The sequence below is a fragment of the Ovis canadensis genome, chromosome 10 (assembly GCF_042477335.2).
Source record: "Ovis canadensis isolate MfBH-ARS-UI-01 breed Bighorn chromosome 10, ARS-UI_OviCan_v2, whole genome shotgun sequence".
Taxonomy (NCBI): Eukaryota; Metazoa; Chordata; class Mammalia; order Artiodactyla; family Bovidae; genus Ovis; species Ovis canadensis.
The window spans coordinates 15,555,636-15,583,306 of NC_091254.1; the positions used below are offsets into that span (position 1 = coordinate 15,555,636).

Here is a 27,671-nt window from a genome sequence, read left to right on the forward strand (position 1 = left end):
GCTCTCTGGTTTCTTTGCCTTTTCTAAATCAAGCTTAAACATCTGGAATTTCTCAGCTCATGTACTGTTGAAGCTTAACTTGGAGAATTTTGAGCATTACTTTGCTAGCATGTGAGATGAGTGCAATTGTGCAGTAGTTTGAACATTCTTTGGCATTTCCTTTCTTTGGAGTTGGAATGAAAACTGACTTTTTCCAGTCCTGTGGCTACTGCTGAGTTTTCCAAATTTGCTGGCATATTGAGTCCAGCACTTTCACAGCATCATCTTTCAGGATTTTAAATAGCTCAACTCTCCACTAGCTTTATTCATAGTGATGTTTTCAAAGGCCCACTTGACTTCACATTCCAGGATGTCTAGCTCTAGGTGAGTGATTACACCATCATGTTTATCTTGGTCATGAAGATCTTTTTTGTACAGTTCTTCTGTGTATTCTTTCCACCTCTTCTTGCTATCTTCTGCTTCTTTTAGGTCCATACCATTTCTGTCCTTTATTGTGCCCATCTTTGCATACACTTGTATTAATTAAATAAAATACCTTGGAATAAACCTAACTAAGAAGGTAAAGAATCTGTACTCAGAAAACTATATTACACTTAATGGAAGAACTGAAGACACATGTGGCTTTGGTGGTATATCAGTGAGCATAGCTGCCTTCCAAAGAAATTGAAGATGTCACAAACAAATAAGAAGACATACCATCACATAGCTTTGAGGAGTTAACATTATTAAAATAATTTTACAACCCAAAGCAATCTACAGAATCAGTACAATCCTTATCAAAATGCAAATGGTGTTTTCCCAGAACTATAACTAATAATTCTAAAATTTGAATGGAAACAAAAGATTCAGAATAGCCAAAACAATCAAGAAAGAAGAAAAAAGCTAAAGATAACATTCCTCTTGCTTTCAAACTGTACTGAAAAGCTACAGTTATCAAAACAGTACAGTTCTGGCACAAAATGGACATATCAATCAATGGAACTGATTAGAAAGCCCCTCCCATAAAAATCTATATATATGTGCATGCTAAGTTGCTTCAGTCATGTTCTACATTGTGACCCCATGAATTGCAGCCTGACAGGCTCCTCTGTCCATGGGATTCTCCAGGCAAAAATACTGGAGTGGATTGCCATTCCCTTCTCCAGGGGGTCTTCCTGAACCAAGGGTCGAACCCAAGTCTCCTACCTCTCCTGCATTGGCAGGCAGTTTCTTTACCACTGGTAACACCTGGGAAGCCACAATATTAAGCACATATTAAGAGTATACCCCAATATTAAGAGTATACTGTGCATGCATGTGAAGTCACTTCAGCTGCGTTCTGACTCTTTGTGACCCTATGGATTGTATAGCATGCAAGTCTCCAATGTCCATGGAATTCTCCCTGCAACAATACTGAAACAGATAGTCATGCCCTCTTCTAAGGGATCTTCTCAACCCAGGGATCGAATCCCTGTCTCTTATGTCTCCTACATTGGCAAGCAGGTTCTTTACCACTAGTGCCAGCTCATATTGTCATTTAATCTACAACAAAGAAAGTAAGACTATACAATGGGGAAAAGACACCCTTTTCAATGAATATGTTGGGAAACTGGTCAGTTACATACGCAAACTGGACTACTTTCTCACACCATATAAAATTAAAACCAAAATGCATTAAGGACTTAAATGTAAGACCTAAAACCATAAACATAATAATTACAACAACACAAGAGAAGACTCTACACATGAACCTCACCAGATGGTCGATACTGAAATCAGATTGATTATATTCTTTGCACCCAAAGACAGAGAAGTGCTATACAGTCAGCAAAAACAAGACTGGGAGCTGACTGTGGCTCAGATTATGAACTCCTTATTGCCAAATTCAGATTGAAATTGAAGAAAGTGGAGAAAACCATTAGACAATTCAAGTATAACCTAAATTAAATCCCTTATGACTATACAGTGGAAGTCAGAAATATATTTAAGGGACTGGATCTGACAGACAAAGTGCCTGATGAGCTATGGATGGAAGTTCGTGACATTGTACACGAGACAGCAGTTAAGACCACCCCCAAGAAAAAGAAATATAAAAAAGCAAAAGGGCTGTCTGAGGAGGCCTTACAAATAGCTGTGAAAAGAAAGGACACAAAAAGCAAAGGAAAAAAGGAAAGATATAACCATTTGAATGCAGAGTTCCAAAGAATAGCAATGAGAGATAAGAAAGCCTTCCTCAGCGGTCAATGCAAAAAAATAGAAGAAAAAAATAGAATGGGAAAGACTAGAGATCTCTTCAAGAAAATTAGAGGTATCAAGGGAACATTTCATGCAAACATGGGCTCAATAAAGGACAGAAATGGTATGGACCTAACAAAAGCAGAAGATATTAAGAAGAGGTGGCCAAAATACACAGAAAAACTCTACAAAAAAAGATCTTCATGATCCAGATAATCATCATGCTGTGCTCACTCACATAGAGCTAGACATCCTAGAATGTAAAGTCAAGTGGGCCCTAGGAAGCATCACTATGACCAAAGCTAGTGGAGGTGATGGAATTCCAATTGAGCTGTTTCAAATCCTGAAAGATGATGCTGTGAAAGTGCTGCACTCAATATGCCAGCAAATTTAAAAAACTCAGCAGTGGCCACAGGACTGGAAAAGGACAGTTTTCATTCCAATCCTAAAGAAAGGCAATGTCAAAGACTACCACATAATTGCACTCATCTCACATGCTAGTAAAGTAATGCTCAAAATTCTCCAAGCCACACTTCAGCAATACGTGAACTGTGAACTTTCAAATATTCAAGCTGGTTTGAGAAAAGGCAGAGGAACCAGAGATCAAATTTCCAACATCTGCCATATCTTTGAAAAAGCAAGAGAGTTCCAGAAATACATCTATTTCTGCTTTATTGACTATGCCAAAGCCTTTGACTGTGTGGATCACAATAAACTATGGAAAATTCTGAAAGAGATAGGAATACCAGACCACCTGACCTGCCTCTTGAGAAGCCTATATGCAGGTCAGGAAACAACAGTTAGAACTGGACATGGAACAACGACTGGTTTCCAATAGGAAAAGGAGTAGTCAAGGCTGTATATTGTCACCCTGCTTATTTAACTTATATGCAGAGTACATCAGGAGAAACACTGGACTGGAAGAAACACAAGCTGGAATCAAGATTGCTGGGAGAACTATCAATAACCTCAGATATTCAGATGACACCACCCTTGTGGCAGAAAGTGAAGAGGAACTAAAAGTGAAAGAGGAGAGCGAAAAAGTTGGCTTAAAGCTCAACATTCATGAAACTAAGGTCATGGCATCCAGTCCCATCACTTCGTGGGAAATAGATTGGGAAACAGTGGAAACAGTGTCAGACTTTATTTTTGGGGGCTCCAAAATCACTGCAGATGATGACTGCAGCCATGAAATTAAAAGACGCTTACTCCTTGGAAGAAAAGTTATGACGAGCCTAGATAGCATATTGAAAAGCAGAGACATTACTTTGCCAACAAAGGTCCATCTAATCAAGGCTATGGTTTTTCCTGTGGTCATGTATGGATGTGAGAGTTGGACTGTGAAGAAAGCTGAGCATCGAAGAATTGATGCTTTTGAACTGTGGTGTTGGAGAAGACTCTTGAGAGTCCCTTGGACAGCAAGGAGATCCAACCAGTCCATTCTGAAGGTCAGCCCTGGGATTTCTTTGGAAGGAATGATGCTGACGCTGAACCTCCAGTACTTTGGCCACCTCATGCGAAGAGTTGACTTTGGAAAAGACTTTGATGCTGGGAAGGATTGGGGGCAGGAGAAGAAGGGGACAACCGAGGATGAGATGGCTGGATGGCATCATTGACTTAATGGACGTGAGTCTGAGTGATCTCTGGGAGTTATTGATGGACAGGGAGGCCTGGCCTGCTCGATTCATGGGGTTGCAAAGAGTCAGACATGACTGAGCGACTGAACTGAAATGAACTGATTCATACTAAGCAAACAAGTAAAATCAAAAATGTCATAAAGTTTTTGTTAGGCAAAAATTCATAAGCTTTCTAAAATATATATAAAATACATATTATTTACATATGTGTATTTAAGCTTTTCTACTTCACTGGATAAAGGCTTGAGAAAGAACATCAGAAAATGGAGAAAATGGAAAACATAAACTAATGAAATGGGAGCTGCTGCTGCTGCTAAGTCGCTTAAGTCATGTCCGACTCTGTGAGGTCCCAAAGATGGCAGCCCACCAGGCTCCCCCGTCCCTGGGATTCTCCAGGCAAGAATACAGGAGTGGGTTGCCATTTCCTTCTTAAATGCATGAAAATGAAAAGTGAAAGTGAAGTCGGAGCACTGAATATGAAATAGAAAAATTGAAACAAGCTAGATAAAAGTAAAACATTCTCATACAGCATTTTTTCATGTTTTTGTTAGCCATAAGTATGTCTTCTTGGAGAAATGTCTGTTTAGTTCTTTGGCTCATTTTAAAAATATGGAATGCTTCATAAATTTGCTTGTCATCCTTGCACAGGGGCCATGCTAATCTTCTCTGTATCATTCCAATTTTAGTATATGTGTTGCCGAAGTCAGAATGGCTGCTATCTAAAGTCTACATACAGTAAACGCTGAAGAGGGTGTGGAGAAAAGGGAACCCTCTTACACTGTTGGTGGGAATGCAAACTAGTACAGCCACTATGGAGAACAGGGTGGAGATTCCTTAAAAAACTGGAAATAGAACTTCCATATGACCTAGCAATCCCACTGCTGGGCATATACACCAAGGAAACCAGAATTGAAAGAGATACCTGTACCCCAATGTTCATTGCAGCACTGTTTACAAATAGTCAGGACATGGAAGTAACCTCGATGTCCATCAGCAGACAAATGGATAAGAAAGCTGTGATTCATATACACAATGGAATATTATTCAGCCATTAAAAAGAACGCATTTGAATCAGTTCTAATGAGGTGGATGAAACTGGAGCCTATTATAAAGAGTGAAATAAGTCAAAGAGAAAAACACCAATACTGTACACTAACGCATATATATGGAATTTAGAGAGATGGAAATGATTACCCTATATGCAAGATAGCAAAAGAGACACAGATGTAAAGAACAGACTGTTGGACTCTGTGGGAGAAGGCGAGGGTGGGGTGATTTGAGAGAATAGCATTGAAACATGTATATTATCTTATGTGAAATAGATCACCAGTCCAGGTTTGATGCATGAGACAGGGTGCTCAGGGCTGGTGCACTGTGATGACCCTGAGGGATGGGAAGGAGAGGGAGGTGGGAGGGGTTTCAGGATGTACATGTGCATGTACACATGTATACCCATGGATGAGTCATGTAAATGTATGGCAAAAAAAACCACTACAATATTGTAAAGTAATTACCCTCCAATTAGAATGAATAAATTAATTTTTTAAAATCCTCATATAGTCCAGCTGTTTATAAACATGGCTGCTCATTAGAAACAAATCTGGAGAGCTGGTGGGATAAAAGCAATACTCAGGCATTTTTATTTTTCAAAAATTTCCAAGATAATTCTGATATGCTTCTGGATTTTAAAAAGTGATTACAGGTGTTTCTATTAAATAGTAGTTTTTATGATATAGAATTCTATTATCTGTTTCTGTTGACCAATCATGATCCAATGGTATCAGGTAATAGTTACGTAATCACAATAGTAAAAGATGTTTATCAATTTTCACAAACAACATTCAGACAAAAAATAAAAGATAATTACAATTGCAAGCCATAATGGAAATATGATTAACCTAATAATATAAAATAATTACATACAATTTGGTGGGGGTCAAACAGAGTGATGTAGTAAGTGGAAGTGCATACATGCACATATTTTCATCTGCTCGGTCAGTCTGTCTTTTGGTTGGTGCATTTAATCCATCTACATTTAAAGTAATTATCAATATGTATGATCCTATAACCGGTTTCTTAGTTGTTTAGGATTTATTTTCTGTAGGTAGGGCTTTTCCTTCTCTTGTTTCCTGCCTAGAGAAGTACATTGAGAATTTGTTGTAGAATTTGTTTGGTGGTGCTGAATTCTCTTAACTTTTGCCTGTCTGGAAATCTTTTGATTTCTCCATCAAATCTGAAGGAGAGTTGCTGGGTAGAGTATTCTTGGTTGTAGGATCTCTGCTTTCATCACTTTATTTATTATTTTATGTATTTATTGCTTCATTTGACTTTCATTTATTTTGTTTTTTGTTTGTTTTTGTTATTTTTTATTTTAATTGGAGGCTAATTACTTTACAATTAAAATAAAAAATAATAAATAATACATTCAAATGAATCAGCCATGGGTGTATATGTGTTCCCCATCCTGACTCTCCCTCCCACCTCCCTCCCAACCCCATCTCTCAGGGTCATCCCAGTGCACCAGCCCTGAGCACCCTGTCTCATGCATCAAACCTGGACTGATGATCTATTTCACATATGATAATATACATGTTTCAATGCTATTCTCTCAAATCATCTTGCCCTCACTTTCTCCCACAGAGTCCAACAGTCTGCTCTTTACATCTGTGTCTCTTCTGCTGTCTCGCATATGGGTCATCATTACCATCTTTCTAAACCACTGTATTAGTGGTTTTCTTTCTGACTTACTTCGTTCTGTATAATAGGCTCCAGTTTCATCCACCTCATTAGAACTGATTCAAATGCAGTCTTTTTAATGGCTGAAAAATATTCCATTGTGTATATGTATCACAGCTTTCTTATCCATTCATCTGGCAATGGATATCTAGGTTGCTTCCATGTCCTGGCTATTGTAAACAGTGCTGCGATGAACATTGGGGTACACATGTCTCTTTCAGTTCTGGTTTCCTTGGCGTGTATGCCCAGCAGTGGGATTTCTGGGTCATATGGAAGTTCTATTTCCAGCTTTTTAAGAAATCTCCATATTGGTCTCCATAGCGGTGTACTAGTTTGCATTCCCACCAACAGTGTAAGAGGGTTCCCTTTTCTCCACACCCTCTCCAGCATTTATTGCTTATAGACTTTTGGATAGCAGCCATTCTGACCAGAGTGAGATGGTACCTCATTGCGGTTTTGATTTGCATTTCTCTGATAATGAGTGATGTTGAGAATCTTTTCATGTGTTTGTTAGCTATCTGTAGGTCTTCTTTGGAGAAATGTCTGTTTAGTTCTTTGGCCCATTTTTTGATTGGGTCGTTTATTTTTCTGGAATTGAGCTGCTGGAGCTGCTTGTATATTTTTGAGATTAATTCTTTGTCAGTTGCTTAATTTGCTATTATTTACTCCCATTATGAAGGCTGTCTTTTCACTTTGCTTATAGTTTCCTTCATTATGCAAAAGCCTTTATGTTTATTTAGGTCACACTTGTTTATTTTTGCTTTTATTTCCATTACTCTGAGAGGTGAGTCATAGAGGATTCTGCTGTGATGTATGTCAGAGAATGTTTTGCCTATGTTTTCCTCTAGGATTTTTATGTTTTCTGGGCTTATATTGAGGTCTTTAATCCATTTGTAGTTTATTTTTGTGTATGGTGTTAGAAAGTGTTCTAGTTTCATTCTTCTCCAAGTGGTTGACCAGTTTTCTCAGCACCACTTGTTAAAGAGATTGTCTTTACTCCATTGTATATTCTTGCCTCCTTTGTCAAAGACAAGGTGTCCATAGGTGCATGGATTTATCGGGGCTCTCTATTTTGTTTCATTGATCTATATTTCTGTCTTTGTGCAGTACCATACTATCTTGATGACGGTAGCTTTGTAGTATAGCCTGAAGTCAGGCAGGTTGACTCCTCCAGTTCTGTTCTTCTTTCTTAAGATTGCTTTAGCTATTTGAGGTTTTCTGTAATTCCATGCAAATTGTGAAATTATTTGTTCAACTTCTCTGAAAAATACCATTGGTAGTTTGATAGGGATTGCATTGAATTTATAGATTGCTTTGGGTAGTACACTCATTTTCGCTGTATTGATTCTTCTGATACATGAACATGGTATATTTCTCCATCTATTTGTGTCATCTTTGATTTCTTTCATCAGTGTTTTATAGCCATATATATATATGTCTTTTGTTTCTTTAGGTAGATTTATTCCTAAGTATTGTATTCTTTTCTTTGCAATGTCATCACTTTAAATATATCATGCCATTCCCTTCTGAGAAGGGAGTTCTCAGAGTTGTACAGTTTTAGAGTTTCTGTTGAGAAATAAGCTGATAGGCTGATAGGAGTTTCCTTGTATGTTGTCTTTTTTTCCCCTTTTGCTTTTAATATTTTATCTCTCTCTTTAATTTTTGTTAGTTTGATTATTATGTGTCTTGGTGTGTTCTTCCTTAGGTTTTTCCTGTCTGGGATTCTCTGTGCTTCCTGGACTTGGTTGACTATTTCCTTTTCCAAGTTACAGAATTTTTCAGCTATTATCTTTTTAAACATTTTCTAAGGTCCTTTTTCTCTCTCTTCTCCTTCTGGGACCCTTCTAAGGTGAATGTTGGTGCATTTAATGTTGTCCCAGAAGCCTCTTAGGCTGTCTTCATTTCTTTTTATTTATTTTTTTCTATATTTTGTTCTGTGGCAGTGATTTCCAACATTCTGTCCTCCAGGTCATTTATACATTCTTCTGCTTCAATTATTCTGCTATGGATTCCTTCTAATGTATTATTCTTCTCTGTTTCTTTGTTCTTTAGTTCCTCTAGGTCATTAGTAAACAGTTCTTGCATCTTCTCAACCTTTGTCTCCATTCTTTTCCTGAGATCCTGGATTATCTTCACTATCATTCTGAATTATTTTTCTGGGAGGGTGCCGATCTCCACTTCATTTAGTTGTTTTTCTGGGATTTATCATGTCCCTTCATCTGGGATATAACTTTCTGCTTTTTCATGATGATTAACTTTCATGTTAACTGACTTTCTGAAAAAAACCCTATAACCAACAAAGACAGCATATTAAAAAGCAGAAACATTACTTTGCCTACAAAGCTCCATCTAGTCAAAGCTATGGCTTTTCCAGTCGTCATGTATGGATGTGAGAGTTGGACTATAAAGAAAGCTGAGCACTGAAGAATTGATGCTTTTAAACTGTGATGTTGGAGAAGATTCTTGAATCCCGTGGACTACAAGAAGATCAAACCAGCCAATCCTAAAGGAAATCAGTCCTGAATATTCATTGCAAGGACTGATGCTGAAGCTGAAATTCCAATACTTTGGCCACCTGATTCAAAAAAAACTGACTCACTGGAAAAGACTCTGATGCTGGGAAAGATTGAAGGCAAGAGGATAAGGGGACAACAGAGGATGAGATGGTTGGATGGCATCACCAACTCGATGGACATGAGTTGGAGAAAGCTCCGAGAGTTGGTGATGGACTGGGAAGCCTGGAGTGCTGCAGTCCATGGGGTTCCAAAGAGTTGGACACTACTGAGTGACTGAACTGAGCTTTCTATAATGTGGCTTTTGTTTTAGCCTCTGTGGGGCTGTGCTTCTGCTTGGTTCTCTGTCTGTCCCCTGATGGAGGAGGCTAGGATGCTTGTGTAAGCTTCCTGATGGGAGGTACTGATAATGGGGAAAACTAGGTCTTGCTCTGGTGGGCAGGGCCTTGCTCAGTAAAGCTATAATCCAATTTTCTGCTGATGAGTGGGCTTGCACTCTCTACCTGGTAGGTTTTTTGTTTGTTTGTTTGTTTTGTTTTGTTTTGGCCTGAGGCAACCCAGCCCTCAGGTCTACAGGCTCCGTGGTAGGGTTAATGGTGACCTCCAAGGTGGTTAACACCAAGCGGGGGCCTTCCAGGACTGCAGCTGCCAGTGTCCCCGTCCCTGTGGTGAGACCCTTCTAACCCACACATTCACAGGAAACTTTCCAACACTAGCAGATAGTTTTTGCCATCTTCTGTGGGGTCATTGCTCCTTTCCTTTGCTCCTTGGTACACACAAAATTTTGTTTGTGCCCTCCAAGACTGGAATATCTGTTTCCCCTACCTTGTGGAAGTCTTATAAGAAAATGCTGCTGGCCTTCAAAGTCAGATCCCTGGGGATTCCCAATCCCTTTTTCAGATCCTAAGGCTCGAAGCCTGATGTGGGGTTCAGAACCTTCACAACAGTGGGAGCTCTTTGGTATTGTTTTTCTCCAGTTTTTGGGTCACCCACCTGGCAGGAATGCGATTTAATTTTATCATGATTTTTCCCCTCCTACCATCTCACTATGCCTTCTTCTTTGTCTTTTGATATGGGAGTATCTTTTGTTGGTTCCAGCATTCTCCTATTGATGGTTGTTAAACAGCTAGTTGTGTTTTTGGTGCTTTCGCAGGAGGAGATGAGTGCATGTCCTTCTAGTCCGCCATTTTGAACCAGAAGTAATTTTTTCAAATACTTATATTTGGGGATGCTGTATGCATTTTCTCATTCAAGAGTGCAGACTTCAGCAGGAAATAATGTTACATAGAGGGCAAGCTTCAAAAGCAAATTGAATTCTATGGCATTTTTGTAACTGAGACTGTACAGTGTATTTCTAAGTGCCCAAAACAAGGGCAATATAAGAAGGAAGACCTGCATAGGTTAAAGCCACAAGTAGGTAGAAGACTCAGAAATTCTGTGAGGCTGACCATTTTTCCCCCTCGTGTTGATACTTGTATTCCCAGCCTACAAACCCAACTTTGGATCTGAAAGTTTACAAACCAAGCTTTTTTCCTTGAATGTCCACTATTCTCAGAATGGTTTCCAGGACCTGCCCCTGTGTTCATTCACCATTGACTGTCTTAGGCAATAGTGCACCTCTGCTTAGATTAGCCTCACTATAGACTTGACAGGACCTAGGATCCTGAGTACTATTTTTCTTCCTCACAATATTCCCAAATAATGGCACTGGATTCCTGATAGCATTGCTGTACCCATACCAGTAGATGCCTTTTTTCTCTCTAGGCCATATTTAAAACAAATTATTCACCCTTGATTGCTGCCCAAGTAACAATGACAATATGGAGTATCCCCTTGTTCCCTGAAGATTTCTGAAGGAAGCTAAAACTCAGAGAGGATTTGAAAAGCATTAAAATGTATTTATCTCTGTCAGTTCAAATGTACTGAAAGAAAGAGAACATTTATGTCCAAGACTACTTCAGGTAAAACTCAAATTCTCTGATCTCTCTAAAGTTTTCACTTCTGTGTGAGAAACCATACAGTCTTTCTTAAACCCATAAGAGATTTAGAATGCTGTAGTCCTTGCAAGCAATCCCAAAATGCTTTAATACTATTTTTTGCATTTTTTCTTCAGTGGCAATTCAGAATGGATTGTAATGAATCAATGCTTCCAACTACTTCACAAAATCTGTCTTTAGAAGAAATCAAAATTATTTCTATGTTTCTCTATAGGCCCGGAAAAATATCTTATGGGTCCATAATAGGCAGTTTTCTGACAAGAAAGTAAATCCACAATGAAATCATCCTAGATAAATAACTTTCATCTTCATATAAAGACACATAAAAGAGGAAATACCACAGACTTCTTTAGTTACCCCAAATGTTAACAAGCTTTAATCCTTACAAAACTCGGATCAACCCTTGAAAATTTGATGTATAAGTGTGATGGTTAGTTTTATGTGTCAACCAGTACTCTTGCCTGGAAAATCCCATGGATGGACGAGCCTGGTAGGCTGCAGTCCATAGGGTCGCTGAGTCGGACACGACTGAGCAACTTCACTTTCACTTTTCACTCTCATACACTGGAGAAGGAAATGGCAACCCACTCCAGTGTTCTTGTCTGGAGAATCCCAGGGACGGGGAGCCTGGTGGGCTGCTGTCTATGGGGTCATGCAGAGTCAGACACGACTGAAGTGACTCAGCAGCAGCAGCAGCAGCAACTTAACTAGGCCACAGGTATTTGATCAAACATTATTCTGTGTATTTCTGTGAAGATATTTTGGAAGGCAATTAACATTCAAATTGATAGACTGAAAAGCAGTTTGCTCTCATTAAAGTAGGTAGGCCTTTTGTAATTAAGAACAATAGAAAAGCTTACCCCCAATTAAGAGAGAATTCTCCTGCTTTTCAGACTTTGAGCTGAGACAACAGCTCTTCTTGGTTCTACAGAAATCTGCTGGCCTTCAGACTTGAACTGGGTATCAGCTCTGACAAGGTTGAGCTTGCCAGCCTCCACAGCTGCATGAACCAATTTCACATATATATATAAAGTCAAGTGGGTCTTAAGAAGTGTTACTACAAACAAAGCTAGTGAAGGTAAGGAATTGCAGCCGAGCTATTTCAAATCCTAAAAGATGATGCTGTGAAATTGCTGCACTCAATTTGCCAGCAACTATGGAGAACTCAGCAGGGGCCACAGGACTGGAAAAAGTCAATTTTTATTCCAATCCCAAAGAAGGGCAATGCCAAAGAATGTTCAAACTACTGCACAATTGGATTCATCTCACATGCTAGTAAGCTCACGCTCAAAATCTTTCAAATTAGACTTCAACAGTACATGAACAGAGAACTTCCAGATGTACCAGCTGGATTTTAAAAAGGCAGAGGAACCAGAGATCATATTACCAACAACCTTTGAATCATAGAAAATGCAAAAGAATTCCAGAAAAATATCCCTTTCAGCTTGATCGACTACATGAAAGCCTTTGACTTTGTGGATAACAACAAACTGTGGAATATTCTTAAAGAGATGGAAATACCAGAACACCTTACCTGCCTCCTGAAAAACCTATATACAGGTCAAGAAGCAACAGTTAGAACTAGACATGGAACAACAGACTGGTTCCAAATTGGGAAAGGAGTATGTCAAGGCTGTATATTGTCACCCTGCTTATTTAACTTATATGCAGAATACATCATGCAAAATGCTGGACTAGATGAAGTGCAAGCTGGAACCAAGATTTCTGGGAGAAATATCAATAACCTCAGATATGCAAATGATACCACCCTAATGGCAGAAAGTAAAGAGCAACTGAAGTGCCTCTTGATGATAGTGAAACAGGAGAGTGAAAAGCTGGCTTAAAACTCAACATTCAAAGAAATAAGATCATGGCATCTAGTCCCATCACTTCAGGGGAGAAAATGGAAACAGTGACAGATTTTATTTTCTTGGACTCCAAATTCACTGTGGATGGTGTCTGCAGCCACAAAACTAAAAGACACTTGCTCCTGGGGAGAAAAGCTCTGGCAAACCTAGACAATGTATTGAAAAGCAGAGATATCACTTTACCAACAATAATCTGCATAGTCAAAACTATGTTTTTCCAGTAGTCATGTATGGATGTGAGGGTCGGACCATAAAGAAGGTCGAGCACTGAAGAACTGATGCTTTTGAACTGCGGCATTTGAGAAGACTCTTGAGAGTGGACAGCAAGAAATTCAAACCAGTTAATCCTAACGGAAATCAACCCTGAATATTCATTGGAAGAAATGAGGCTGAAGCTGACATGTCAATACTTTGGCCACTTGATGCAAAGAGCCGACTCATTAGAAAAGACTCAGATGCTAGAAGAGATTGAAGGCAGAAGGAGAAGGGGATGACAGAGGATGAGGTGGTTAGATGGCATCATCGACTCAATGAACATGAGTTTGAGTAAATTCCAGGAGTTGGTGATGGACAGGGTAGCCTGGCTTGCTGCAGTCCATGGGATTGCAAAGAGTCAGACACAACTGAGCAACTGAACAATGATAGGTATCTACAGATAGAGATTGATAGATAGAGACACAGATTGATAGACAAATAGATATGTATAATAGAGATAGAGATATTCTGTTTGTTCTGTTCCTGTAGAGAATTCTGACTAATATAGGAGGGTAAACAGAATGAATTCAACTTCAGACATGTTGAATTTGTGGCTTCTCTGAGATATTTTATATACTTAAAATATGTCTTGAACTATTAAGTGTACTTTTTGAACCAAAAAACTATCATACATGAATACCAAAATTCCAAAACATTGTTCTACCAAAAAATAAGTTTATTTTTTCTAAACTTGGGATGGGCATAATGTTATAAAACCATAGTATTTACTTTAGTTGAAGGTCAAAGGATGACAGTCACAGACCCTTTTGAATATCTCATGGAAGCCATATCCTCCATCAAGAAAGAAACAAATAGACAACCAACTTTCAGAAAACACAGCACTGAAGCCCACTGAAGATCACTGCAGTCCAAAAAACATAATGTGGAAATAATAAAAAGCTAACTAAAACTCAAGGTCATTTGAAAGCTTTCAAAGCAACAGCAATAACATATTTTAACACATTTAATAGAATATTTGGATCACATAGAAATATCTAATAATGTTAACATAAATATAATTTTAACTTGAATAAAATACAGCTGCTGCTGCTACTGCTGCTAAATACAGCTGAGTGCTAGGTAACTACTACATGACATTGCTAGGCCTCATATGCATGACTTTAGACCAGAGTTTGCAAACTCCAACCATACGAGGGAAGTGATACATTTGGACTAGCCTCCAGTCAGAGTAACTAATGGGAAAAGACGTCAAATCAGTAGCAAGAAGCAGCTCACCTCAATGACAATGACAATGAGGCTGTGAGAATCCAACAATGCATGTGACCTAAAAAAAAGAGTGGGTTGCTATTCTTACCATTAAGACAATTTTCCCACATTTAGTTCCCATGCAGAAAGCAAAATAAATGTGAGGATGACAAGAGAGGACTGACATTAACATTCTTTCTGTCTTTGATTCTGTTCAAGTCAGTTTCCCCTTGCCAGCATGTGAGCTCTGGCTGGGGAAGACAAAATAACAGTATGGTCTGTCTGTTGTTTACACCAGGTGAACCAGGTGAGTGATAATTGCTTATTCTAGGATATAGACACTTTATTTTCCTCTGTCACAAAAAGGTAATATTTCAGAAAACTGTACTTCAGTGAAATACACAGTATATTTTGACATTTGAGAATCACGGCTTTTCTCTACAAGAATATAGATAATATCCTCTCAAGTATTTTGGCAGTTGTGTAATCTTAGTATTTATTTCTAAAATATTTATCAAGAATGAAACATATTGTTACTCAGACGCTTTCACTAGTTGCTGTGGTGTTTTTAAAAATAAGCTTGTGTACAGCTTGTTTCTCTCTTTTGATCTCTTCAGAAAAAAAAAAGTTACTTTTCTTCTTAAGAAACAGTTCAATATTCTTGACTGGTTGCAAGCTACTACTCCAAACTATATTTTACAATATACTAAATAGAATATTAGTCATATAGCAGTAGTGCTTACAGCTTATATTCCATTTTTTAGGTTTTATACCTAGAAGTCCATAAGGTTTTTCTCTTCTGCCTTGTCTAGCCTTCTTTTTACATCTGCCCACCACCAGATGTTATTATTTGACATGGCATTGTATATCATTGCCATGTAGGTGACGTAAAAATTTATGTCCTATTCAAGAAGGGTTGACAAATTCTACTTTCATTTCACAATGGATAAATGCAAATGACTTGGCCTTAATGTTTTAAAAACAAAGTTGTTGCTGTTTGGTATTCTTTTTGGCTTGAAAAATGTTTGTGTGTTTACTTTACTTTACTAGTTTGTTTGGTTTACTGCCTTTACAAAGCCTTGGGTTTCAATTCTCCTGTCTGAAGATCAGCATATTAGGCAAATAAGCATGGTTTTATTTTTCATTTGCATTGCTTATCTCCAATGTGTGATTATTTTTTTCTCCACAGCACTAAGTTATCAGGCCTCTGATTGATGTACTTGCTGTCCCACGTACTGATCTGTAACAGAATATCTCCTTTGTCTTCACAATTTCATCTTTCATAGACTGAGCCATTCCCAAAGGCATCAGATGATATCATTGCAGAGTTAGATTTTACTTCTTTTAAGCCTCAGGCCTCTCTGTACATGAACTATTCTATTTTGTCTAATCTATTTACCCTCTGCATAAAATATATTTTAGACCTTACTTTAAATATTGCATGGAATTGGCAATGTGCTCCTACAAAGGGTTTTGATTTTAAAGTGTTAGTGGATGCTTTAACATCTAAGAAGCACAGGAAAAGGGTGAAGGGCTGAGGCTATAACAGAACCTTCCCTTGTCCTAGCAACCTATTTTGAGCAAGTGCTTGAAATGCTTTTTTAACTGATTCAGATAGAATGGCTTTTGTATGTTAGGAAAAATAAGCATCTTCACCAGATACAAGATTGACTTTGAAAGTATACGAACCCAGCAATTATATCTTTAAGATTTGACTTAATAATTTGTTTTTCCAACTCTGAATTTCAGTTACAAATATAATAAACCAAGACAAGCATTATTTTGGGCTTTCCCGATGGCTCAAATGGTAAAGAATCTGCCTACCAGGCAGGAGACCTGGGTTCAACCCCTGGATTGGGAAGATTCCCTGGAAAAGGGAACAGCTACCCACTCCAGTATTGTGGCCTGGAGAATTTCATGGACAGAGACACGGCAGGCTGCATTCCATCGAATAACATTATTCTAAGCAGGTAGAGGGACTCAATCTTGATTTTTAAGATATTATAGTATTCTTGACTTCAGTTAAAATCACAGTACTGGCACTAGCCAAAAATATATTGGCGAACATTTAATTAGCCCGAACTGTTTCCACAGCCGTCTCCTCCAAATTAAAGGATTAGTTAATGAAAAAGAAAAGACAGGTTATAAAGGAAATGAGTTTAGTTTGAGAAGTTGTGCTGGAGAACTCGATCTCAGACCGAGTCATCATGAGGTGAAACCACTGAGCTTTCTTTAATGCTGAGAATCTGAAGGTAGATCTGCACCTGCTTCCTGGTCAGTTCCAGGGATGCTGCATGTTTTATGCGGAAGCTGCTCTACCTCTCACAGCATGGCAGGACTAGGTATCAATACGAGCATGACTGGTGGGTCTAGGAATTGGGGAGCAGGAGAAAACCTCCTGAGATTCCTGCGGCACCAGAGTGGAATAGGAGAGCATCTGAAAGTTTTATGCGGCTCTCCTAAAAGATATGAAATGTTGCCCCAAGTGTAACCCTCAGGTTCAAAAGTGGTCTAATAGACAAAGCACTGGTTGATCCAGTATGGACCTGCCTGTCAGATGTCAGAAGAGGAGAGACTATATATAATGTATGCTCAGTCGCTCAGTCATGTCCACCTCTGCAGCTCCCACCAGACTCCTTTGTCCATGGGATTCTCTAGGCAAGAATACTGGAGGGTTGTCATTTCCTGCTCCAGGGGATCTTCTTGTCCCAAAGATTGAATCCTCTCCTCCTGCATCTTCTGTATTGGTAGGCAGATTCTTTACCACTGAGCCACCTGGGAAACCTATTATATATAATGGCCTAATGGAAAAAGACTACACATAAGTATCTAGATCTTGCCATAGGACTTTGATTAAGATCTAAAAAGATACTTTTTCTTCTCAAAGGTGATGAACTTGTACATTCCCCCCCTTTCCACTTTAACTGTTTAAACTTAAATGACTGATGAAGTTATTCCACTAAGTTTACCTAAAAGTGACTAAATGATATTTTCCTATTTTACTTAAGAAACACACTGTCACATACTGTTGTTAAGAGCTCAGATTCAGAAACAAGGTCTGATAGGTTCAAATCCTAGCTTTGCCTGAGATCTGTGACATTAGACAAGTCACATTATCTCTCTGAGTCTCTTGTTTCCTCATATACAAATTGGTGTGAAATAGTGATTTACTTATACTATTGTGAGAATTAAATGAGTCACACATATGCTTAGAAAAGTACCTATGGCAACTACTGTATATATAGTATATATATACATATAGTATAGTATATATATATAGTATGTGTATAGTATATCTATTATATATATATAGTAGTTGCCATAGTAGTATTATATATATACTAGTAGTATATATATAATGTATATATATTATGCAATATATGTAGTATATATGTAATGTATATATATTATATATATACATAATAGTAGTATTATATATATATAATCAATGTCATCATTACTCATCAGATGGAATGGGTGCTGAAGCTAGAAATTACTGTTAAAAAGTGTACTTTTTGCAGACCAAGTTTGGCCTTGTAAATTAAACATGTAAATGCTACATAGTGATATTAGTATTATATAATTTTAGAGAAGAAATAGCATTAAAGATTATTTAGTTCAAGACTTATTTTTAAAGACAAGGTGAATGATATATAGAAAGGTTGGATAATGGCTATGGAGCTAATAAATCTCAGAACTGGAATTCAAACCCAGGTCATTCAACATGCCAGGTACTACACTGTATTTGAAAATGCAACAGTATGCGAGGCCCACATAGGTCTTATCTCACAGAGTTTACAACATACCAGGAAAGATAGCTGGAAAAGCAATAGTATGTTACAATGGGAGAAATATGTGGTACACTATTCCTAGAAGCCAAGCAAGGCTTTCAAAGAAAGTGACTTGAAGCTGAAATCTACCTGAGAAGTTGGAGTTAGGCGGACAAAGGGGTAGAATTAAAATACTTAAGGTCAAAGGTGAGCTGTGAAAGTGGCTTCAGAGTTGAGAAAAAGCACAATTTGTTCTAAGAGTTGATGTAGATTTTGTATATTTTAGCAAAGAATGTAGGAAAGTGGGGTGAACAGAAGTAGTAATAGGGTGAGATTCTTTAGTGATATTGCAAACTATGGTTTATAGGATATTAAAAAGCAGAGACATTACTTTGTTAACAAAGGTCCATCTAGTCAAGTTTTTCCAGTAGTCAGGTATGGATGTGAGAATTGGACTATAAAGAAAGCTGAGCACAGAAGAATGGATGCTTTTGAACTGTGGTGTTGGAGAAGACTCTTGAGAGTCCCTTGGACTGCAAGGAGATCCAACCAGTCCATCCTAAAGGAAATCAGTCCTGAGTGTTCATTTCAAGGACTGATTTTGAGGCTGAAACTCCAAAATTTTGGCCACCTGATATAAAGAACTGATTCATTTGAAAAGGCCCTAATATTGGGAAAGATTGAAGGCAGGAGGAGAAAGGGGACAACAGAAGATGAAATGATTAGATGGCATCACCGACTCAATGGACATGAGTTTGGTTAAACTCCAGGAGCTGGTGATGGATAGGGAGACCTGGCATGCTGCAGTTCATGGGTTCACAAAGATTTGGACAGGACTGAGCAACTGAACTGAACTGAACTGAAACTATGGTAAGAAATTTGGGCCTAATCCTAAAGGCAAGGAAAAGTATCAGAGCTTTTGAGCAGAGAGTCAAAATAGATTTTCACTGTAGGAGGCTTTTTCTAAAATCCATAAGAGAAGAGACTGGAAAGAAAAGATGAATCAGGGAGACAATTTAAGGGACAGTTGCACTTAAGAAAGAAAGCTAGATCTTCTATTTTAAAATCCTTTGTTCTTTTGAAGGCTATCACTGTAGAAAGCAAGAAAAAAAAATGAATGAGGAAAATAAAGAAACTATAATACTATTTTTGCTACCCTTAATAGATCTTCAAGTCTTTTCATATAGATCACAGATTGCTAGAGTGAGAAATGACCTTGAGAAAACCAGCCTTTAAATTGTAGAGACAGGATACACATCTTTCTCATGTTCTATTAAATGGCAGAGTCAAAACTAAACCACAGATCTAACCTGCCAGCCTATCCCTTCCACCACAACATACTGAAATAAACTCCCTAGAAGGAAGACAGAACCACAGCAGTTATCCAGGGACAAAAAAGCCAGAATCCTGAGCGGACTATCCTGAAAAGAGAAGATTTAACAAGCCCTGGTGTCCCAGCCATTTGCCAGAGCCTATGAAAAGTTGTTTCTCTGGAGGCTTTTGCCCTGAGTTTTGTCATATGGTCCTCTCCCCTCACAAGAAAATTCTCAGCTAAAATTAGTTAAGATTAAATCTCAGTAAATAATGTAGTTCAACCTCAGTATGAAAAAATAGTCTAATAATACATTTATCATAGACAACCATAATGAGTTACCAATTGCTCTCAATCTAATTGGTAAGTAGTTCCAATGGTTAGGGAGAAAATTATATTAAGCTGAAGTCTTCCTGCTTATAATTTCTCCTAACTGGTCTGATGTCTTCCAAGTGCCTTCAATGCATCTTGTCAATAAGCAGGAAGGAATTAAGAAAACTCTGCCTCTTACAGCCTGCAAAACCAAGCTTTGGCTCATCTACCAGTTCAGCAGAAAACATTGGGGGTTGAGCCTGGATTTGACAAATGAGCTCAGTTAATTCAGTTCACTTTAGGAGCATATTTTTTATTTAAAATAACCCAGTTCTCTAAGTGTGCTTCCCTGGTGGCTCAGATGGTAAAGAATCTACCTGCAATGCAGGAGACCTGGGTTCAATCCCTGGATCTGGAAGATCCCCTGGAGAAGGAAATGGGAACCACTCCAGTATTCTTACCTAGAGAATTCCGTGGACAGAGGAGCCTAGCAGGTACAGTCCATGGGGTCCCTGGAGAGTCAGACACAACTGAGCAACTCTCATTTTCATTTTCTTTCAGTTCTCTAATAGAGACTGTTTAAAATATGAGCAATAAAGGCATTAAATGCCCCAGAGTCACAGGAAACACATTCAGAGACAAGGCCTAGAAGCACATAGCAGTGACAACTAAGCCAGTACCTGCTCCACTGCAACCCTTGGTTCTCTGAAGCCGTTCTGGAAGTTGGCAGCACCTCAGGTAGCCAAGGTAGGTTGTGTGTGCTTCAGTCATGTCTGACTGACACCCTATGAACTATAGCCCTCCAGGTTCCTCTGTCCATGTGATTTTCCAGGCAAGAATATTGGAGTTAATTACCACGCCCTTCTCCAGGGGATCTTCCTGACCCAGAGATCAAACCCATGTCTACTGCATTGGCAGGGAGAATCTTTACCACTAGTGCCACCTGGGAAGGTTGCTTGTACCATTAGCCTAACAGGACCAAGACAGAACCAGCATTATAGTGACACAGTGACAAAATTCCCATATATTCTAGAACTGCATTCAACTTGAGGCTTGGTTGGGATTTATAAACACCCACCTCTTTTACTGAGTTCCCAAATCCTGCTCATCCCTGCAATAAACAAGCTTCCATTAGGCCTGGATGTCAAGGGAAAAGATTCAAATCTAAGATCCTCTACAGATCATGCAAGTTTGGGTGTTCTCTTAGGAGAATGTCAAAATCTAAAATAAACTTGCCTTAAAACCCCAAACACTTTTCTTAAAATAGGAATAGTCTTTAGCCAAAGGACTATTTACCATAACAGAAATACTGTTATAAATATTTGCAAATTTTTAATCCAAAAAAACCAAATACTTTATTCACAGTTATTGCTGGATTCAATATTCAGTCCTCAGGATAGAGCCAGGAAAAAAGGATTTCAGAGACTAGTGTTCCAATGGTGAATAACAAAGGCATCTATAATCCCTGACCTCCACAGCTCCAAGAGTTTACTTGATCGACTTTAGTTTTTATAGAAATAATATAGTGACACACAAAATGATTCCAGAATATTCATTTGCTAGTCTAAGCATTTGACAGCAAGGAGATCAAACCAGTCAATCCTAAAGGAAACCAATCCTGAATATTCATTGGAAGGACTGAGGCTGAAGCTGAAGCTCCAATACTTTGGCTGTCTGTTGTGAAGAGCCAACTCATTCGAAAAGACCCTGATGCTAGGAAAGATTGAAGGCAGGAAGAAAAGAGGGTGACAGAGGTAAAGATGTTTGGATGGAATCATTAATTCAATGGATATGAGTTTGAGCAAACTCCAGGAAATAGTGAAGGACAGGGAAACCTGTGTGCTGCAGTCCATGGGATTGCAAAGAGTTGGACACAAATGAGTGACTGAACAACAGCAAATGCTATCGTGTGTGTGTGTGTCTGTGTGTCTGTGTGCACGTGCACAGACACATGCAGGGACTAAGCACTAGGATTTGCCACATTTCTGGGACAAAAGATATCAAGTTCTTTCCCAGTCCACCCTGGATAATATCCAGTTCCGTTCACAATGATTAGGTTCAGCTGATAGCTCCTCGAGGATCATTAGCTATTCTATCCAAAAGGTAATAGAGGGGGCTATTGTTTCCAATTATTCATTCCATCTTAGCTAGAGAATAATACTTAATACTCACTTTGCCATATGACTTTGATGAAACTCCCATAAGAGTAAGCCAGTGTGACTTTGCCATGTGATTTGCTTCAGCCATTACATTAGCAAATGTAATGTGGCTTCTGGCGTATGTACCATCGTGATGAGAAAAAACATGCCCCTAGTAGTTACTCATCCCAGAATGAGTTATGCGGAGCAGAAACAAACCCACCCTATAACCTAGAGCCAAGATCAGCAGGAGCCTCCCCAACCCATATACTCATAAGGCACAAAAATAAATGTCTATTGTTGTAAACTGCTAACAGCTTGTAAGCTTTTATAAAGTTATTTGTTATATAGCCTTATTTCTGCAATAATATACAAGATGTTCCAGAATTAAAGTAACAGTTCTGATAAAACAGTCAAATTCAAAGGATATATAATTCCACACAAGCAAGTGAATGAGAAAAATTATCTTTATATTGTGTAAATAAGATATATGAATTTAAATAGTCAATTAAATCATAATACATTTTTATTTTATGTATATCTTTCAGTAAGAGAAACAGATTGAAGTGTGAAAGAAAATCAAAAAAGGAATTAAAAAAACCAGGTTGTCTAGTCAGGCCACTAATAAATATTAGCTGAAAACACACTCTAGACTCTATCCTGCTATAAAATTCTTACTAGAAACCACAGTTTCTTTAAGATGAGTCAACCTTTCCTGATTTCTTCAGGGAAAATTTTGGTGGAAAATATTGCAATTTACTACAGATAATTTGTGTTGCTTTTATAATAATTGTGATGGTAGATGTTTTAATGGAGGGAGATAGTCCTTATCTCTAATAAGCTACTGAGCACTTTTTAAACTCAAGAAAATAAGTTACTGCGCTGACACATAAAATGGCCAATTTAATCATTTTAGACAAAACAAGAATCAATGGGAAATTCTGTACAATAAATTCAGTGGTAGAAAACTGCATCAAATGTCAAAGGAAGTGACGTGGCTGGGTCATAGATTTATCACAAATTCTTGGGGCTAGAAAAACTAAACGATAAAGTACTACTCTATCTCCACCATGTACCAAGCCTTTCAACTATAAGGATTCAAGAGCCATCTCCCATTTAGAGATTGACAGGGATTACTCAGTTTGCCAAAAATTATGAATACCCACCTACTCAGACCACTTTTCCAGCATCAATTCTCAGAATCATGTGGAGTCTAATAACCTGTATTTGTCCTAACTCATCACTTCCTCTGACCTCATTTTTTTTATAATTAAATTATTTTAATAAAGTTAACAAATTGTACAGCTATCACCTTAATTCAGATTTAGAACATTTCCATCATCCTAACAAGATTGTTCAGACCCATCTAGAGTTCATTGCCCCATTTCCAAGCCTACCCCAGGCAACTACATTTGGGGTAGAGGTGGAAATCCGCCCACTGTGGATTCACCCACTGTGGATATTTCATTTTTGTCTCAAGGAAATCTGCTCATTCTCCACAAAAACTCTTTATCTAGCTTACCTTAAAAACCCACTGCCCTTTTAAATTTTTTTATGACAGACTCTAGTGGCTCATTAGATCCACTGCAGACATTAAACCAAGAATAATCCTTCCAGAGTGGCAAAGAAAAGACAAGTACAAAATTTAAGGTCTATATTAAAATAGCCTAGCTCTCTAAATCATGTCAAAGATATCTTAGGCCACTTAAATCATGTAACAAAACTAAGTGATAGGTATTTTCCTACCTGTTTTTCCATCAAAGAAATGGAAATTCAGAGAGGCTAAATAACTTGGGGCTTCTCAGATAGCTCAGTTGGTAAAGGATCCACCTGCAATGCAGGAGACCCTGGTTCGATTCCTGGGTTGGGAAGATCTGCAGGAGAAAGGACAGGCTACCCACCCAGTATTCTTTGGCTTCCCTTGTGGCTCAGCTGGTAAAGAATCCACCTGCAACGCAGGAGACCTGGGTTTGATCCCTGGGTCAGGAAAATCCCCTGGAGAATGGAAAAGCTACCCACTCCAGTATTCTGGCCTAGAGAATCAGACACAACTGAGCAATTTTCACTTCAAATAACTTATCCAAATTCACAAAACTAATAAATGATGATACTAGAATTTGAATTAAGTATCTTTTAAAAATAAAGTTCATATAAATCAGTCCCTTATTTTACAGGTAAATCAGGAAAATGTAGCTGGAAGGAAAAAGTTAACAACTTATTTGTAATCTTTGTTCTCGCCTCAAGGAAACCTGAAGAGTTAATCCCTGCCTGAAATTTTCTTTCTTTTTTTTTTTTGAAATTTTCTTAGGTGACAAGACCTCCAGAGTTGGGGCTTTCCTTAACTGAGAAGTTCTGCACTCACACACTCTTGCTTTTTGTGACCACATTCCTTGAAGTGTGGAGTGCCTGGGACATTAGTAAGCTGTGTGTTGAAGATAAAAGACCTCTACTATATTGTCACCATGGATGTTGCATCTGTATCTCTTCTTAAAGCTAAGCACATATGGTGATGGATAAAGTCCACGGATCTTGTGAGTTTGATCATCAATATGAACCCAGTGCCAAGATGCTGGTTTAGTACAATGGATTTTGCAAAGGCCAGAGAGGCTAATTTTGTCCCATAGTAAGCCCAGTGCAGAATCTTGATAAATATGGCCTCATGCCTCCTAAATCAATGGCCTCATGCTCTCTACTACATAACTATGACTCAAAAGACTTCAACGTAGCAAAATCATGTTTTTTCAAAATTAGGTGAGTTTATATATATATATATATATACACACATACATACATACATACATATAATTCTACCTTCAAGACCTATTCTACCTTCATACAACTTTTCATAAAGTTTTCAGAAAACATTCGGCACTGGAAATAGTATTTCCTTTTTCCAGACCTTCCATATCATGTATTGTCTATATGGCACTTTTGTAAACTTAATTATCTTCTTAATCATCTTCTGCCTTATCTTCTCTCTAACTGTTCCATGTCACACTTCCTTCCCCACTCACTAGACAGTGAAGTATTCAAGGTCAAGAAATACAACTTACATTTCTCTAATCACTTTTAATAGTGCCTACATAGTCTCAGTTCAGTTCAGTTCATTTCAGTTGCTCATTCATGTCCGACTCTATGTGACCCCATGAACCACAGCACGCCAGGCTTCCCTGTCCATCACCAACTCCCGGAGTACACCCAAACCCACGTCCATCGAGTCAGTGATGCCATCCAACCATCTCATCCTCTGTCATCCCCTTCTCCTCCTGCCCTCTATCTTTCCCAGCATCAGCATCTTTTCAAATGAGTCAGCTCTTTGCATCAGGTGGCCAAAATATTGGAGTTTCAACTTCAACATCAGTCCTTCCAATGAACATCCAGGACTGATCTCCTTTAGGATGGATTGGTTGGATCTCCTTGCAGTCCAAGAGACTCTCAAGAGTCTTCTCCAACACCACAGTTAAAAAGTATCAATTCTTCGATGCTCAGCTTTCTTTATAGGCAAACTCTCACATCCATACATGACCACTGGAAAAACCATAGCCTTGACTAGATGGACCTTTGTTGGCAAAGTAATGTCTCTGCTTTTTAATATGCTGTCTAAGTTGGTCATAACTTTCCTCCCAAGGAGTAAGTGTCTTTCAATTTCATGGCTGCAATCACCATTTACAGTAATTTGGGAACCCCAAAAATCAAAGCCTGACACTGTTTCCACTGTTTCTCCATCTGTTTGCCATGAAGTGATGGAACTGGATGCCATAATCTTTGTTTTCTGAATGTTGTGCTTTAAGCCAACTTTTTCACTCTCCTCTTTCATTTTCATCGAGAGGCTTTTTAGTTCCCCTTCACTTTCTGCCATAAGGGTGGTGTCATCTGCATATCTGAGGTTATTGATATTTCTCCCAGCAATCTTGATTCCAGCTTGTGCTTCTTCCAGTCCAGCTTTTCTCATGATGTACTCTGCATAGAAGTTAAATAAGCAGGGTGACAATACACAGCCTTGACGTACTCCTTTTCCTATTTGGAACCAGTCTGTTGTTCCATGTCCAGTTCTAACTGTTGCTTCCTGACCTGCATACAGGTTTCTCAAAAGGCAGGTCAGGTGGTCTGGTATTCCCATCTCTTTCAGAATTTTCTACATTTTATTGTGATCCACACAGTCAAAGGCTTTGGCATAGTCAATAGATCAGAAAACTTGACATTTACAGAGGATTCAATATAGGGCTTCATTTGTAAGGCACAATGAAGATTTTTAAACCTGTAATGGAATAGGTTCAGACATCTATAGTTAAAAAACATTTTCAGTTTAAACACAAATGATACAGCAGGTCTAATTAAATTGAACTTTTATTGGAAAGATAATATTGAGTCAAAACTTTTAACCTTGAGAAGAAAGGTCCTTGCGTCCTCAGTAAGCAAATTATTAGATATATTTGTTGTTTAGTCACTAAGTCATGTCCAACTCTCTATGACCCCCAAGGACTATAACCTGTCAGAGTCCTCTGTCCGTGGGATTTCCTAGGCAAGAATAGGAGTAGGTTGCCATTTTTTTCTACAAGGCATCTTTCTGACCCCAGGAACAAACTCACGTCTCCTGAATAGGCAGGTGGGTTCTTTACCACTGAAACACCAGGGAAACCCATTAGATACATAAAGGAGACAAAAAGTAGAATCCTTGGTATCAAGGGTCAAATTCCAAAGCATATTATATTTTATTTGGCTAAATACAAACTTATGATAAAGTCACAAAATGTGTTTTTCTCCTAAATGTTGTATGTTTTCTTCTCTAATTGTTTGATTGGAGCTGAAGTAGCAAGTTTACTTCTGTTTCATTTCAGTTCAGTCACTCAGTCGTGTCTGACTCTTTGCAACCCCATGAACTGCAGCTTGTCAGGCTTCCCTGTCCATCACCAACTCCCATAGCTTGTTCAAATTCATGTCCATCGAGTTGGTGATGCCATCCAACCATCTCATCCTCTGTCATCCCCTTCTCCTCCTGTCTTTAATCTTTCCCAATATCAGGGTCTTCTCTGAAGAGTCAGTTCTTCGCACCAGGTGGCCTAAGTATTGGAGCTTCAGCTTCAGCATCATATCCTTCTAATAAATATTCAGGACTGATTTCTTTAGTATTAACTGGTTTGATCTCCTTGCAGTCCAAGGGATGCTCAAGAGTCTTCCCCAACACCATGGTTCAAAGTCATCAATTTTTTGGCACTCAGCTTTCCTTATGGTCCAACTCTCATATCCATACATGACTACTGGAAAAACCATAGCTTTGACTAAAGGGATCTTTGCCAGTAAATTAATGTCTCTGATTTTTAAATGCTGTATATGTTGGCCACACTTTTTCTTCCAAGGAGAAAGTGTCTTAATTTTATGGCTGCAGTCACCATCTGCAGTGATTTTGGAGCCCCAAAAAATAAAGTCTGACACTGTTTCCCCATCTGTTTGCCATGAAGTAATGGCACCAGATGACATTATCTTAGTTTTCTGAATGTTGAGCTTTAAACCAACTTTTTCATTCTCCTTTTTCATTTTTATCGAGAGGCTCTTCAGTTCTTCTTCACTTTCTGCCATAAGGTGGTGTGTCATCTGCGTTGTGTGGTAGTTTGAAAATTCTTTGGCATTGCCTTTCTTGGAGATTGGAATGAAAACTGATCTTTTCCAGTCCTGTGGCCACAGCTGAGTTTTCCAAATTTGTTGGCATATTGAG

At 38.4% G+C, this 27,671-nt stretch overlaps 1 non-coding gene across 1 annotated transcript; it reads right to left on the reverse strand.

Annotated features, from left to right (window-relative positions):
• Positions 1 to 4,454: 4,454 nt before the first annotated feature.
• LOC138447009 (U6 spliceosomal RNA) lies at positions 4,455 to 4,558 on the reverse strand. The gene has a single exon (XR_011259646.1). It is a non-coding gene; the product is annotated as a U6 spliceosomal RNA (small nuclear RNA).
• Between the last annotated feature and the right edge of the window lie 23,113 nt (positions 4,559 to 27,671).